General features: G+C 39.3%; 1 protein-coding gene across 1 annotated transcript in view; it reads right to left on the minus strand.

Annotated features, from left to right (window-relative positions):
- Positions 1–13,882, minus strand: part of PDE1A (phosphodiesterase 1A) — a 265,115-nt gene that overhangs the window by 52,727 nt on the left and 198,506 nt on the right. The gene's annotated exons all lie outside the window — the stretch shown is intronic.

Consider the following 13,882-nt stretch of genomic DNA (forward strand, 5'->3'; position numbering starts at 1 on the left):
TTTTTCCTCAGAACATCTGAACAATTTCAAACTACTACAGCTCTGAGTGTGGCATCTGTTGGTAACAGCACAAAAATTGCACATCCATTATGCATCATTAACAAATTACTCCAGAATTATATAAATGACTGATGAGGCTAAATTTGGAATATTTGCTGTGCACAGGTCTGGACAACCTATTATAAGGGAAAAAACAGTAATGGTGGAAAAGGTGTTGTACCACAAAGGATAACAATAACTTGGGCACTCAAGGCTCTCAGTTAATCAAAAAGGTTAAACAAGCTAATCCTATGTTCTTTAAAAAAAGATATAGGAAATGAGGTTCGCTGGGATAGCAGAGTTGGGTTGGAACCAGAAAGAGTTTCCCTTGCTCGTGTCTTCAGGGGAAGCCAGTGATTAAGAACCAGGGATTAATCCCAGCTTCACACTGCCTCCAGTTAGGGCTGGTCTTCACTATGGAGTGATCGATGCAGCAGGGATCGATTTAGCAGGTCTAGTGAAGACCCGCTAACTCAATGGGAAAGTGCTCTCCAGTCGACTCTGGTACTCCAGCTCCCCGAGAAGAGTAAGAGAATTAGACCGGAGCGCGTCTCCCGTTGACGCAGCGCAGTGAAGACACCGTGGTAAATTGACCTAAGCTACGTCGACTCCAGCTACATTATTCACATAACTGGAGTACTGTAACTTAGGTCAACTTGCCCCCATCGTGAAGACAAGCCTGTAGGCACCTAAATCCAACTCAGCATCTCTGAAAGTAACAGATGCCTCAATATGGATTTTGCTATATACACACGTATGAATATTTAGGCCCTCACTTTCTGTGCCTCCATTTCCATATCTGTAAAATAGGAATGATAATACTTACCTACCTCCCACACAGGGCTGGCCTTAGGCATGGGCAAATTGGATGAAAACCCAGGGAGCCTTTATAAACGGGGCGCCTCTGGAGCAGGTGTGGCCCTCCCCCTGGCCCTGGGTTGAAGGCACAAATTGATCTTGTTCCCCAAATTTAAACTACAGTGTAATCCACATAAATCCTCAATAGTTCGCCTTTATTATAAAACATCTTTCGGGCGATTGCAATGTTTATAATTCTGACTATTTGGCATTTGATATATGTATTATATAACCAGGAAAAAAATCTTATAATCCCTCAATCATTTTATAAGTGTTCAAATTATTTCTCAAATGGGATGCAATTCACTTGCAATGTAACAGTTGTAGAAGGTACTTCAGTATAACACAATCTTAAACTGCATGGGAATTAGGCTGCTGCAGAACAGGCACACACCCATGTATGGTGCAGCTGGTCCTTTGTTTTTGGTTTTTATTTTGTTTAAAGTTTCCTGGGAATTATCTGTACTTATAAAAAAAAATGAAAAGATGGGGCGGGGGGGGGGGAAATCAGTAAAAACTAAAATGAAGAGCCAGCAGCCAGAGCGATGAGGGCTACCTGGTATACACGGAAGGTGATGGCGGAGTTGGGGTAATGTGGGCCTTCCGTTCTTTGCAGGCTTGTCACAGCAGTGGTCAGGTGGTCTCTGCTGCCAGACTCCAACTCCTTGCCCATCCTGCTCCGCCACTATGCAGCAGCAGCTGCCAATGGAAATTACCTGAGGCGGGATCAGGTCAGGAGAGTGCAAGCATTTTCAAAATTTGGGTTAAAAAAGTGGGTAAAACCTGACTGTTTTTTCAAAACCTGGAAATTTTTCTGGGAAATTTGGTAAAAACCAAAAATGAAGAGTTTTGTGTATAGGCTAGTGCAGAAGAGTTTGAGAGCAGGCCAGGAGCATGGTGGGTGGGAGCACATTAACTTGAAAGCAATGGCCAGAGCCATGTATTGAGAGAGTTCAGGGTATGGAGTCCTCATCCTTTACCCAGAAGTCCTATAGAATTTCATAGAAAATAACTTTTCTATAGATTTTTGGACCATCAAAAGCTATTGAATTTAATACTTAATTCTGTACCTGCTATAGAATTCTTATGGATAGCCCCCAAATCCTCTATTCTCTATTAAAGTTTACAGAGTTAGAAAGTAATTTCTCTAGAACCCTCTTGGCTTGAGTCCTCTGGGTTTCATTCCTATTAACTTTTCCAGTCCTTTTCCACAATGGATTCCAGCCCAAGGAATGGGGAAGCCGCATTAAAAGGGCTCCTCCAGGCTGGAGAATTGAATACTTTCCAAATTCTTCATAGCCACCACATACAAACCCATTTTCTGTGACATTGTGTGTGGGATGGGGGAGCTTGCTATTTTTCATCTGAAAGGAGATTAAAAACTAGAAACTGGTTGTAAATTTAATTTTCTCTGGCCATTTTTACTATTCCCTCACTAAGATAGGGCCTAGTCTGCCTGTGATGGATGTTAACAGGAGTTTCTATATAAACACAGAGCAGGAACAGGGGAACAGGAGAAAATTGCCTTTTTAACCAAGTTGTTTCTTTTTACTGTATAGTTTCCCCCTCCTTCTTTCAAGGCATATTCCAGCAATTCTCATGGGACCCCTTATTTCTCATGAGAGATACCCGGGTGGCAATTTACATGCAAGAGACAGTTTGACGGTACACCTACACTGCATGCTTGTTTTGGAGGCATGTAAAGTACATACCTGCCCTCAGCATGGGTCTAAACAGCAGCGTAAGCAATGAGGCACAGCTTAGGCAAGTAGAGTAAGGACACACCTGAAGGGAGTGAGTATATAGGTGAGTAAATACCATTCACACTCTACTCACCCCAAGCTGTGCCTCCCTATCTACACTGCTATTTTTAGCAGTGTGGTGCTGTGCTGCCTCCCGGTGCTGGCGCCTTTCCCCTCTGCAGGAAAAGACTCCCCCAAGCGGGGAAAGGCTCTGGAGCAGGGGAGACAGAGGGAAAAGGCTCTGCCAGCTCCCCGTTGCTCGAGCCTTTCCCTGCAGCAGAGAAAGGCTCTGGCAGGGAGATGCTGAAGCCTTTCCAGGCTGACAGCCCTCTGCCAGAGCCTTTCACTGACACATGTAGCTACACTCCAAAGTGTGAACGCAGCCTGCTTTTCACTGTAGCATGTAGATACCTAGACCTTACACGCTGCCACCAGTGGCGTGTAGAGTAAACATATCCTAAATGGCTCTCATTCCTGCTTAACAAACTAGGAAACCAATTGCTGCAATACAGACATTGTATAGTGGGCCAGATCCTCAGCTATTATAAATTGGTACAGCTCCCTTCCTGGGATATCTAAGAGGAGAGTAAAATATCAGTAAGTTTTCCTAATGCATTATTAGTTTCTTTAAAGAACCCAACTGAATGAACATTTTAAACGAGTGCTTTGAAAGGCATCAGTCATTCATATATATATTACCTTCAATATCTACCATTACTGTCTGGAGTTCCTCTCCTCCAATTCCATCCTAAACCCCTCTCCAATCATGCTTTCACCCATTGCACTCAACTGAAACTGCTCTTGTCAAAGTCTCCAAAGGCCTCTTCCTAACCAAAAAGGAGGGCAACAAAAATGATTAAGGGGCTGGAGCACATGACTTATGAACAGAGGCTGAGGGAACTGGGATTGTTTAGTCTGCAGAAGAGAAGAATGAGGGGGGATATGATAGCTGTTTTCAACTACCTGAAAGGGGGTTCCAAACAGGATGGATCTAGACTGTTTTCAGTGGTACCAGACGACAGAACAAGGAGTAATGGTCTCAAGTTGCAGTGGGGGAGGTTTAGGTTGGATATTAGGAAAAACTTTTTCACTGGGAGGGTGGTAAAGCACTGGAATGGGTTACCTAGGGAGGTGGTGGAATCTCCTTCCTTAGAGATTTTTAAGGTCAGGCTTGACAGAGCCCTGGCTGGGATGATTTAGTTGGAAATTGGTCCTGCTTTGACCAGGGGGTTGGACTAGATGACCTCCTGAGGTCCCTTCCAACCCTGAGATTCTATGAAAGTTCAGAACCAGTCATTTTCTCTGTCAGCTGCCTTTGACACCATTAACCATGTTCTTTTTGAAATCTTGTGCTCCCTTGACTTCCATGGCTCTGTCCTCTCCTCATTCTTCTCCGACCTCTCTAATCCCTTCTTCAGCAGGTCCCCTTGGAGGATCTTCCTCATCTGCCCTCCAACTTTCTGTGAGGGTTCACAGGGCTCTATCCTTGGTCCTCTTTTCTTCTCCTTCTAAATCTTACCTATGAGTAATCTCATCTGCAAACATAAATTCAACTACCATCTTCTATGCTGTTGACTCAAAGATCTGCCTCTCTACTCCAGACCTGTCTTTCCATCCAAACCAGGATCTTAGCCAAACTTTTTGACATCTCCTCATGGATCTAACTGTCAACTCAACATGGCTAAAACAGAGCTCTTAAACTTTCCTCCCAAGCTCTTCCCTAACTCCTTTCTCAACCACTGTGACCACCACAGGCCTGTAATCTAGGCATCATCTTCAACTCCGACCTCTCAACAGATCCTCACACCCAGGCTTTGCCTAAATCTTACATTTTTTTTCTGCAGAACATGTCTAAGATGTGGCCTTTCATATCTAATCACACAGCTAAAACTCCTCCAGGCTGTCACTGTCTTGTACCTGACCAGGACAGTGATAGTGATGATGAAATGCTAAGGGAGATTAGAGAGGCTATCAAAATAAAGAACTCAATAATAGTGGGGGATTTCAATTATCCCCATATTGACTGGGAACATGTCACCTCAGGACGAAATGCAGAGACAAAATTTCTCAATACTTTAAATGACTGCTTCTTGAAGCAGCTGGTACAGGAACCCACAAGGGGAGAGGCAACTCTAGATTTAGTCCTGAGTGGAGAGCAGGAGCTGGTCCAAGAGGTAACTATAACAGGACCGCTTGGAAATAGTGACCATAATATAATAACATTTAACATCCCTGTGGTGGGAAGAACATCTCAACAGCCCAACACTGTGGCATTTAATTTCAAAAAGGGGAACTATGCAAAAATGAGGGGGTTAGTTAAACAGAAATTAAAAGGTACAGTGACTAAAGTGAAATCCCTGCAAGCTGCATGGACGCTTTTTAAACACACCATAATAGAGGCTCAATTTAAATGTATACCGCAAATTAAGAAACACAGTAAAAGAACTAAAAAAGAGCCACCGTGGCTTAACCACCATGTAAAAGAAGCAGTGAGAGATAAAAAGGCATCTTTTAAAAAGTGGAAGTCAAATCCTAGTGAGGTAAATAGAAAGGAGCATAAACACTGCCAAATTAAGTGTAAAAATGTAATAAGAAAAGCCAAAAAGGAGTTTGAAGAACGGCTAGCCAAAAACTCAAAAGGTAATAACAAAATGTTTTTTAAGTACATCAGAAGCAGGAAGTCTGCTAATCAACCAGTGGGGCCCCTGGATGATCGAGATACAAAAGGAGCACTTAAAGACGATAAAGTCATTGCGGAGAAACTAAACGGATTCTTTGCTTCAGTCTTCACGGCTGAGGATGTTAGGGAGATTCCCAAACCTGAGCCAGCTTTTGTAGGTGACAAATCTGAGGAACTGTCACAGACTGAAGTGTCACTAGAGGAGGTTTTGGAATTAACTGATAAACTTAACATTAACAAGTCACCGGGACCAGATGGCATTCACCCAAGAGTTCTGAAAGAACTCAAATGTGAAGTTGCGGAACTATTAACTATGGTTTTTAACCTGTCCTTTAAATCGGCTTCTGTACCCAATGACTGGAAGATAGCTAATGTAACGCCAATATTTAAAAAGGGCTCTAGAGGTGATCCTGGCAATTACAGACCGGTAAGTCTAAGATCAGTACCAGGCAAATTAGTTGAAACAATAGTAAAGAATAAAATTGTCAGACACATAGAAGAACATAAATTGTTGGGCAAAAGTCAACATGGTTTCTGTAAAGGGAAATCATGTCTTATTAATCTATTAGAGTTCTTTGAAAGGGTCAACAAACGTGTGGACAAGGGGAATCCAGTGGACACAGTGTACTTAGATTTCCAGAAAGCCTTTGACAATGTCCCTCATCAAAGGCTCTTACGTAAATTAAGTTGTCATGGGATAAAAAGGAAGGTCCTTTCATGGACTGAGAACTGGTTAAAAGACAGGGAACAAAGGGTAGGAATAAATGGTAAATTCTCAGAATGGAGAGGGGTGACTAGTGGTGTTCCCCAAGGGTCAGTCCTAGGACCAATCCTATTCAACTTATTCATAAATGATCTGGAGAAAGGGGTAAAAAGTGAGGTGGCAAAGTTTGCAGATGATACTAAACTGTTCAAGATAGTTAAGACCAAAGCAGACTGTGAAGAACTTTAAAAAGATCTCACAAAACTAAGTGATTGGGCAACAAAATGGCAAATGAAATTTAATGTGGATAAATGTAAAGTAATGCACATTGGAAAAAATAACCCCAACTATACATACAATATGATGGGGGCTAATTTAGCTACAACAAATCAGGAAAAAGATCTTGGCGTCATCATGGATAGTTCTCTGAAGACATCCACGCAGTGTGCAGAGGTAGTCAAAAAAGCAAACAGGATGTTAGGAATCATTAAAAAGGGGATAGAGAATAAGACGGAGAATATATTATTGCCCTTATATAAATCGATGGTACGCCCACATCTTGAATACTGCATACAGATGTGGTCTCCTCATCTCAAAAAAGGTATACTGGCACTAGAAAAGGTTCATAGAAGGGCAATTAAAATGATTAGGGGTTTGGATAGGGTCCCATATGAGGAGAGATTAAAGAGGATAGGACTTTTCAGCTTGGAAAAGAGGAGACTAAGGGGGGATATGATAGAGGTATATAAAATCATGAGTGATGTGGAGAAAGTAGATAAGGAAAAAGTAATACAAGAACTAGGGGCCACCAAATGAAATCAATGGGCAGCAAGTTTAAAACAAATAAAAGGAAGTTCTTCACAGAGCGCACAGTCAACTTGTGGAACTCCTTGCCTGAGGAGGTTGTGAAGGCTAGGACTATAACAGCGTTTAAAAGAGAACTGGATAAATTCATGGAGGTTAAGTCCATTAATGGCTATTAGCCAGGATGAGTAAGGAATGGTGTCCCTAGCCTGTGTTTGTCAGAGGGTGGAGATGGATGGCAGGAGAGAGATCACTTGATCATTACCTGTTAGGTTTACTCCCTCTGGGGCACCTGGCATTGGCCACTGTCGGTAGACAGGATACTGGGCTAGATGGACCTTTGGTCTGACCCAGTACGGCCATTCTTATGTTCTTATATCTCAATTATTGCAACATACTTTTCTTTGACCTTGACAATCTTGAACCACTCATATCCATTCAGAAAGCTGCTGCAAAGATCATATCCCTAGCCCATCACTTTGACCATGTCACCCCTCTCTCTGAATCCTTTCATTGGCTCCCCCATCTCTAACACATCAAACATAAGCTACTTATCTTCCCTGTTAACACTTTTCATCGTCTATGCCCACCCTATCTCTCATTTACTATCAAGATGTTAACTCCTGCCTCTGATTGGTGCAGTCTCCCTTGCCCACTTGTTAAATTTTCAAACAAGCACCTTTGTGCTTTTTCCTGTGCTGCTCCTCTTGCTAGGGAGGAACTCCCTGTAAACATCTGTAAAGCTACTTCATTATCCTCCTTCAAATTGCTCCTTAAAAACTCTCCTTTGCTGTAATGCCTATAAAAACAAACAAACAAACAAAACCTTGATAATGTTTAGGTTACTGGTGCATTTGATACCACTGCCTATCATGCTAACTCATATTATTTCATTGTTTCCTTACACTCCCATCAATCTGCATCAATCTGTCGTCTCTTGACTTATACTTAGGGCTTGTCTTCACTACCCGCCCGGATCGGTGGGTAGAAATCGATCTCTCGGGGATCGATTTATCGCGTCTCGTCGGGACGCGATAATCGATCCCCGAATCGACGCATGTACTCCACCAGCCCAGGTAGGAGTAAGCGCCGTCAACGGGGGAGCCGCGGCGGTCGATTTGCCGCCGTCCTCACAGCGGGGTAAGTCGGATCAGATACGTCGAATTCAGCTACACTATTCCCGTAGCTGAATTTGCGTATCTGAAATCGCCCCCCCCCCCCCCGTAGTGTAGATGTAGCCTTAGATTGTAAGCTCTTTGGGGCAGAGATATTTTTTGTTCTTTGTTTGTATAGCACCTAATACAGTGGGGTCCTGGTCTCTGAGGAGGGTCCTCCCTCCTATGTTCTATGGTAATAGCAAGTAGTTTCATTCCTATTTCTATATATATACATTAATATCCTTATTTTATTTGTCTTATGATTTGTTACAGCTTATGTTACTTGTATTCTAGCCCAAAACTGAAACAAAAGTAAAAGAAAAACAAAAACAAAATTAAAAAGTTCCTCAGCAGTATAAATCTTTGAAGCTCAGACTGCCTTTTCTTCACCCACATCCATTTTAATATAATAATAATAAATAATATCATACATCCTTCACTCCAAAGGCCCCTCCAAAGCTTGTTTTCCAAGCTGTTTATACAAGGATCACTCTCCCACCACTAAAAAGCTGTCACCTAGAGGATGAAGATAACACTGAATTACTGTGCACAGCAACACTACTCAAATGTTAATAGGGATCTTCAATAGCCACAAATGGTTAGGTTGAAGTCAATGGGAGTCTTAATTTTAGGCCTTATCTTAAACATATAATCTTGAGCAAAGCTGTATGCTTTATCACCATGTTGAGGCATTTGTTCAGTACCAACAATACAATTTTATTTTGGATATCATCTTTCATACAAAGATTCCCTGAGAAGTGAAAGAGCTACAGCTATATCAACACCATTTCCTTCAACACAAATACTAATACTAATATAAATGGACTCTTTATTATGTCTGAAGGTTTTTGCCTTTGTTTACAAAAACACTTCTCTTCTCTCAGACTTTACAGGCAACCATGTGAGTTGACGTGCATGCTCTGAGGAAATAAGCCACAGAACTAGATGTGGCACAAACTAACAATATCAACTGTGATTACAAGTGGTGCTGGGCACAACTTTTGGGATTAAACTTTTTGTCAACCCAAAAATTCAGATTCTGGTCATCCAAAATATTGTGCAAATGTGTATCTAATTTGTCAAATTGCTTCAGTTGAAAAAAAACCTCCCAAACAGGAAAAATTCTGAAAAAAATCTAAATGTTTTGTTTGACATTTTCAAAATGAATTTTTGTTTTTAAGTAAAAAATATTTTAAAAAAACCCCTCACAAACAAAACAAAACATTTCATTTCACATTGGACAAAGTGTTTTGTTTGAGCTGAAACAATTTTTTTGTTTGCTTTTCAGTTGACAGAAAAAATTGAATTTTTTTTGTTTCAAGTTGGCCCTAAACTTCCTCTCCCCCCTTCACCTCAGTTCACCCTCTGAAACAAAAATTTGGTTATTCACAGAGCTGTAATTACAGCAGTACATGCACTACAAACTGTTTTTTCCTAAGTGTTTGAGAGAGATACCTAAGACTTTTGGGGAAATAAGGTTTTGTAGAGTAGGGAATTATGCAGATTGTACATTGGTGATGGAAATATGAATGGCCTTTGGTTAAATTCATTAATGATTGTGAGGCACTGAGGTACTACAGTAAAGAGAGCCATATAAGAATCTAGATACCTAGCTGACTGGATATATAGATGAATAAACAAACATAGACATTTGAGTTAACCCAAGGAAAACTAAATAAGTTACATACTGCACAATAGAAGTAGGTAGCCTTACTCTAACAAGTAGATTATTCATTGTAATTCACCCTATACCTATTACGTAAAATACACAACCCTTGTCTAATAAAACCTGTTATTTTTGTCTACTTCCAAATCTATTCACTTGGTCATGCTAATGAACGATATCTAATTACATTTATATAGGTAAATACCCTACCATTAGTTAGTTATAGGACTCTGGAAATGTATATGCTATAACATACAGATCTTATGACTTGTGAATGTGCATTAAAGTAAACATTTCACTTCACTTTCCCTGTACAGACATTTATGAACATTGAAAATTGCCCAAATTGAAACATACTTCTCAAGTCATAAAAATGTCATTAAAGCATATTATAAACAACTTTAGATTGTCTTAAGTATTATTCACCAAATGCACTTAAGTACAAATGTGATTGAATTGGGATACAAGGAACAATTGAACAGAAGTGTGCATCAACTAGAAATATTAATATAGTACTTACATAACAGTGGATGAAATTTTCTTCTTGACCTTATGGCTGTCCGTTTTTGATTTGGCTGAGCTGCAATTTGTTTTGATACCAATTTTGTCTTTTTTATCCTGGGTCATTTTGTAGCTGCTTTTTGTTCCCTAACCCACTGCAGTAAATCACTACATTAAATATATTAAGTAAATTGTACGGCCCCTTCTCCTAAGTGCAGGTCATTCTTACTATTACTACTGTTGCTCTGAACATAGCAGTAACAACAGCAGTGCGGTTCTAGAGCAGATGTATTATGAGGTCACTCTGATGTAATTACTGTTCACTGTAATGTAATCGCTGATCTATGTAATCTTGATGGTATACCCATGTGGATGGCATCATTTAACATACAAAAATTTCACACTAAAGAGCATTTTTACTTGTAATCTCCAATTACCTATACATGTCAAATCTCCATTTCCTTACAAAACTTCAATAAAAGAACAAGGAATTATTGATTTTTTCCAATGAAAGTTATTACTGTCCAGATAACCGGAACTCATGTTAATTAAGACCAGGATTGGCTATAGATTAGTTGGAAAGCCTCACGGACACTCATATTATTCCCCCTTCTTGATACTCCTGCACATTTAACAGTTACGTTTGACACACAGGCCTTGTCTATTCTAGGGAATTTACCTGCTGCTGAGAGATCGAGTACTGCTGAACTAATGCTGAACAGGGTTTAACTGCAAGTAGTGGAGCAAGAGGAAGGACCGTTCAGTGGTTAGGGCACTAGATTACAATCTTGGAGACTTGGGTTCAAGTGCCTGCTCCACCACAGACTTCCTGTATTACTCTAGGCAAGTCAGTGTCTCTCTGTACCTTAGTTTCCCATCTGTACAATGAGGATAATAGTATTCCACTACCTCACAGAGAGATTTAAGACTCAGACTCACACATGAAAGATTATAATGGGGCCATCTAAGTATTCAACACCTTTGCCGCAAATATGGTTAAACACTGCAGGTGAAGAGAGCACGCCAGCCAGATCTGCCTCCAAACCCACCTCCCTGTAGGATTTAAGCATGATTTCTTAAGTCATGCTAAACACAGTTTGCCCTGGTTTACACTTGCAGCTAAACTGTGTTTAGCATCAGTTCAACTGTACCTGTGACTTTCGCCTGCAGGCTGCTCAGCAGGAGGCCCTCGGTGTAATGCAAAATTCAGAATTGCCAGATAGTAACTTTATACATAAGAGTACTTCAAAGACATTATGCGTGTTGGAGATGAAAGATCTTTCAACTAGAAGTACAATCCCTTGAAAAGACAACATCAAACTAGTATAGTATCATCACATACAATAGTGCCTACAATCAAAGAAAACATGAAGAACTGGGCAACACTGAGAACAGAACCATGGAACTGTATCATACGCACAACAAAATGAGGAAATAGAAAACCTCGGTTGTACTAGAGTTGTTGAGATCAAAGAGCTTAAAGCAAAAGATTTTTTCATGGTCTGATTCTGAAGGAGTTAAGACATTATATAAATAATAAGCAGGAAAAAACAGAACCAGCATTAATCCCTAGAGCTGTCAACTTTATTCTCAACACCCCTGAAGTCACAAGAGAAGACAGAGACAAAGAAATATTATTCAGAATGAATTCTAGGAGACAGGATTCAAAGCACATGGCTTAGCTATGTGTGTGCAGAAAGAGTATTTACAAAGTGGAGACAGAAAGAAGTAATGACTGTTAAAAGAAAAGATTAAGACAGAACATAGGTTTTGTGAGTTAAAATTTGGCAGGACTTTGCGCATCTGCTCCTAATTTCCTGAAAAAAATCTCCTTTGGGGCTGAAACTTTCCAGGTTCATTCACAAAGTAGAGGTGATGACTTTCATTTGTTTTGATTTGAGAAAAATTCCTTGCAGCTGTTTTTGAGTTACTGGAAAGTGAAAGGGGAAAACACTACTACTACAAAATTTGTTTTTAGACTTTTTTCACTTATCAATAACTCAAAGTTACTCAGGAAAAACCTCCAAATTTTGCTTGGAACAAGTGAGGACCAGGCTCTTTACTACTTATGAATAGAAAAAAAAATTACAAATCAGAAAGTTAGATCAAACTGAACAATCACTTCTGAGCATGTTTGTTTAAAATTTTCATTTCATGTTCATTTAAAATCATGCTAAAAATTAGCTGATCTTAATGAAAGCCTTAGGTTTTTTGTGGGGGTTTGTGTGTGTGTATACACATGTGCACGCTACTTTCCTGGCCTCAAAGCAGAGACTGATGCTGGGATGATCTGCAGGAGAGTGACCATAAAACATGCATCATCAACCTCCATATTAAGGCTCAGATTCTGCAAGCATACACACGTTACTTAAGGAGACATGTGAGAAGACCCTTGAGTAGAACCAGGCAAACGAGGTTTGTTGGCAATTTTGAAAAGTTGAAAAAAAAATAGTTTCAGGTCAGACCAAAAACAATTTTTGAAATGTTCAGAAAATCAAAAAGTAAAAAAATAAATATATATATATGAAATATTTGTTTTGATTTCAACCACTTAAATGTTTCTGAACTTAAAAAAAAAAATTAAATTAAAGGAAATTTTGAAATGAAAAGTTGTTTCATAGAAAAAAAATCAAAACATTTTGATTTTTTCTTAACTTATTATTCTTTCCCCCTTTAAATAACCAACTTGGTGACATCAAAATGATTCTCAAAACATTTCATTGTTGCCAAATATGCATTTTTCATGGAAAAAAAAGGTTTGGCCCAAAATTTTTCCCCAGCTGTATCCTTGACTTTGCTCAATGGGAATACTAACGTGCATAAGCATTTGCAGAATAGGGAATCAAATGTCTCACTGTTTCAGTTATGCAACTGTCTTGTAAAGTCAGCCTTGCAGAAAAATGTATCCAGTCAAATAACTGCAGCACCCAGCCCTCAGCTCCTCTCTATCCTATTCACCTCACTAAGTTGTTTACTCTGCTCCCCAGAATCCTATAAATATCTGGGAGGTGTGAACTTCAAAGCCTAGTTGAAATTATTTAAATTTTAGTATGCATAGACAGGTAATATTTTCTCTATTTAAAAACTAAACAATATGAAAAACTAACCAAAAATCCCCTATATTAATGTAACATTAAATTAGCTAAACACAAAAAGTCAGGAAATGCTAAATCTAAGATTTATTTTATTGATGTAACATTAATTCTTTGGCACTGCACATATATAATATCTTATATTAAATATATCTAGTATGTGGAATGTGGGTGTGTTAAGATTTTGCATTTAATTATATTCATTCCCTGGGTGGCACTCCCATTGACAGTAGTGGGAATGATGTGCAAAAACTGAGTATAGAATATGGCCCCGAGCACTTAAAACGTACTGTAAAAATGAGAGACAAATTAATATTGTACTTAGAATAACTAACAACTTGATCTATTTGTCATGGTAGAATGCTTTTTACAGAGTGTAACTCTTCAAACTCCAAGTATTGCTAATTTCCAGCCTTTTCATTTAATTAGAATTTTAAATATAATAATGGAATAGTCAGAAGTACATTTCTTCTCCCTTAGGAATACATAAAATGTACTATGGAGGAGAGGAGAGATAAGAAAATGAGTCCAAATTTAAACCACTTAAAATTATCTGATGGTGAAAAAATAAACTCTTACTGCTGATCTGTCATACCGCCTGTGAAGATACTGAAGTTCTAATTCAACAAAATATATTTTG

Source organism: Terrapene carolina, unplaced genomic scaffold (assembly GCF_002925995.2).
Source record: "Terrapene carolina triunguis isolate 2854851 unplaced genomic scaffold, T_m_triunguis-2.0 Scaffold62, whole genome shotgun sequence".
In the NCBI taxonomy this organism is placed as follows: Eukaryota; Metazoa; Chordata; order Testudines; family Emydidae; genus Terrapene; species Terrapene triunguis.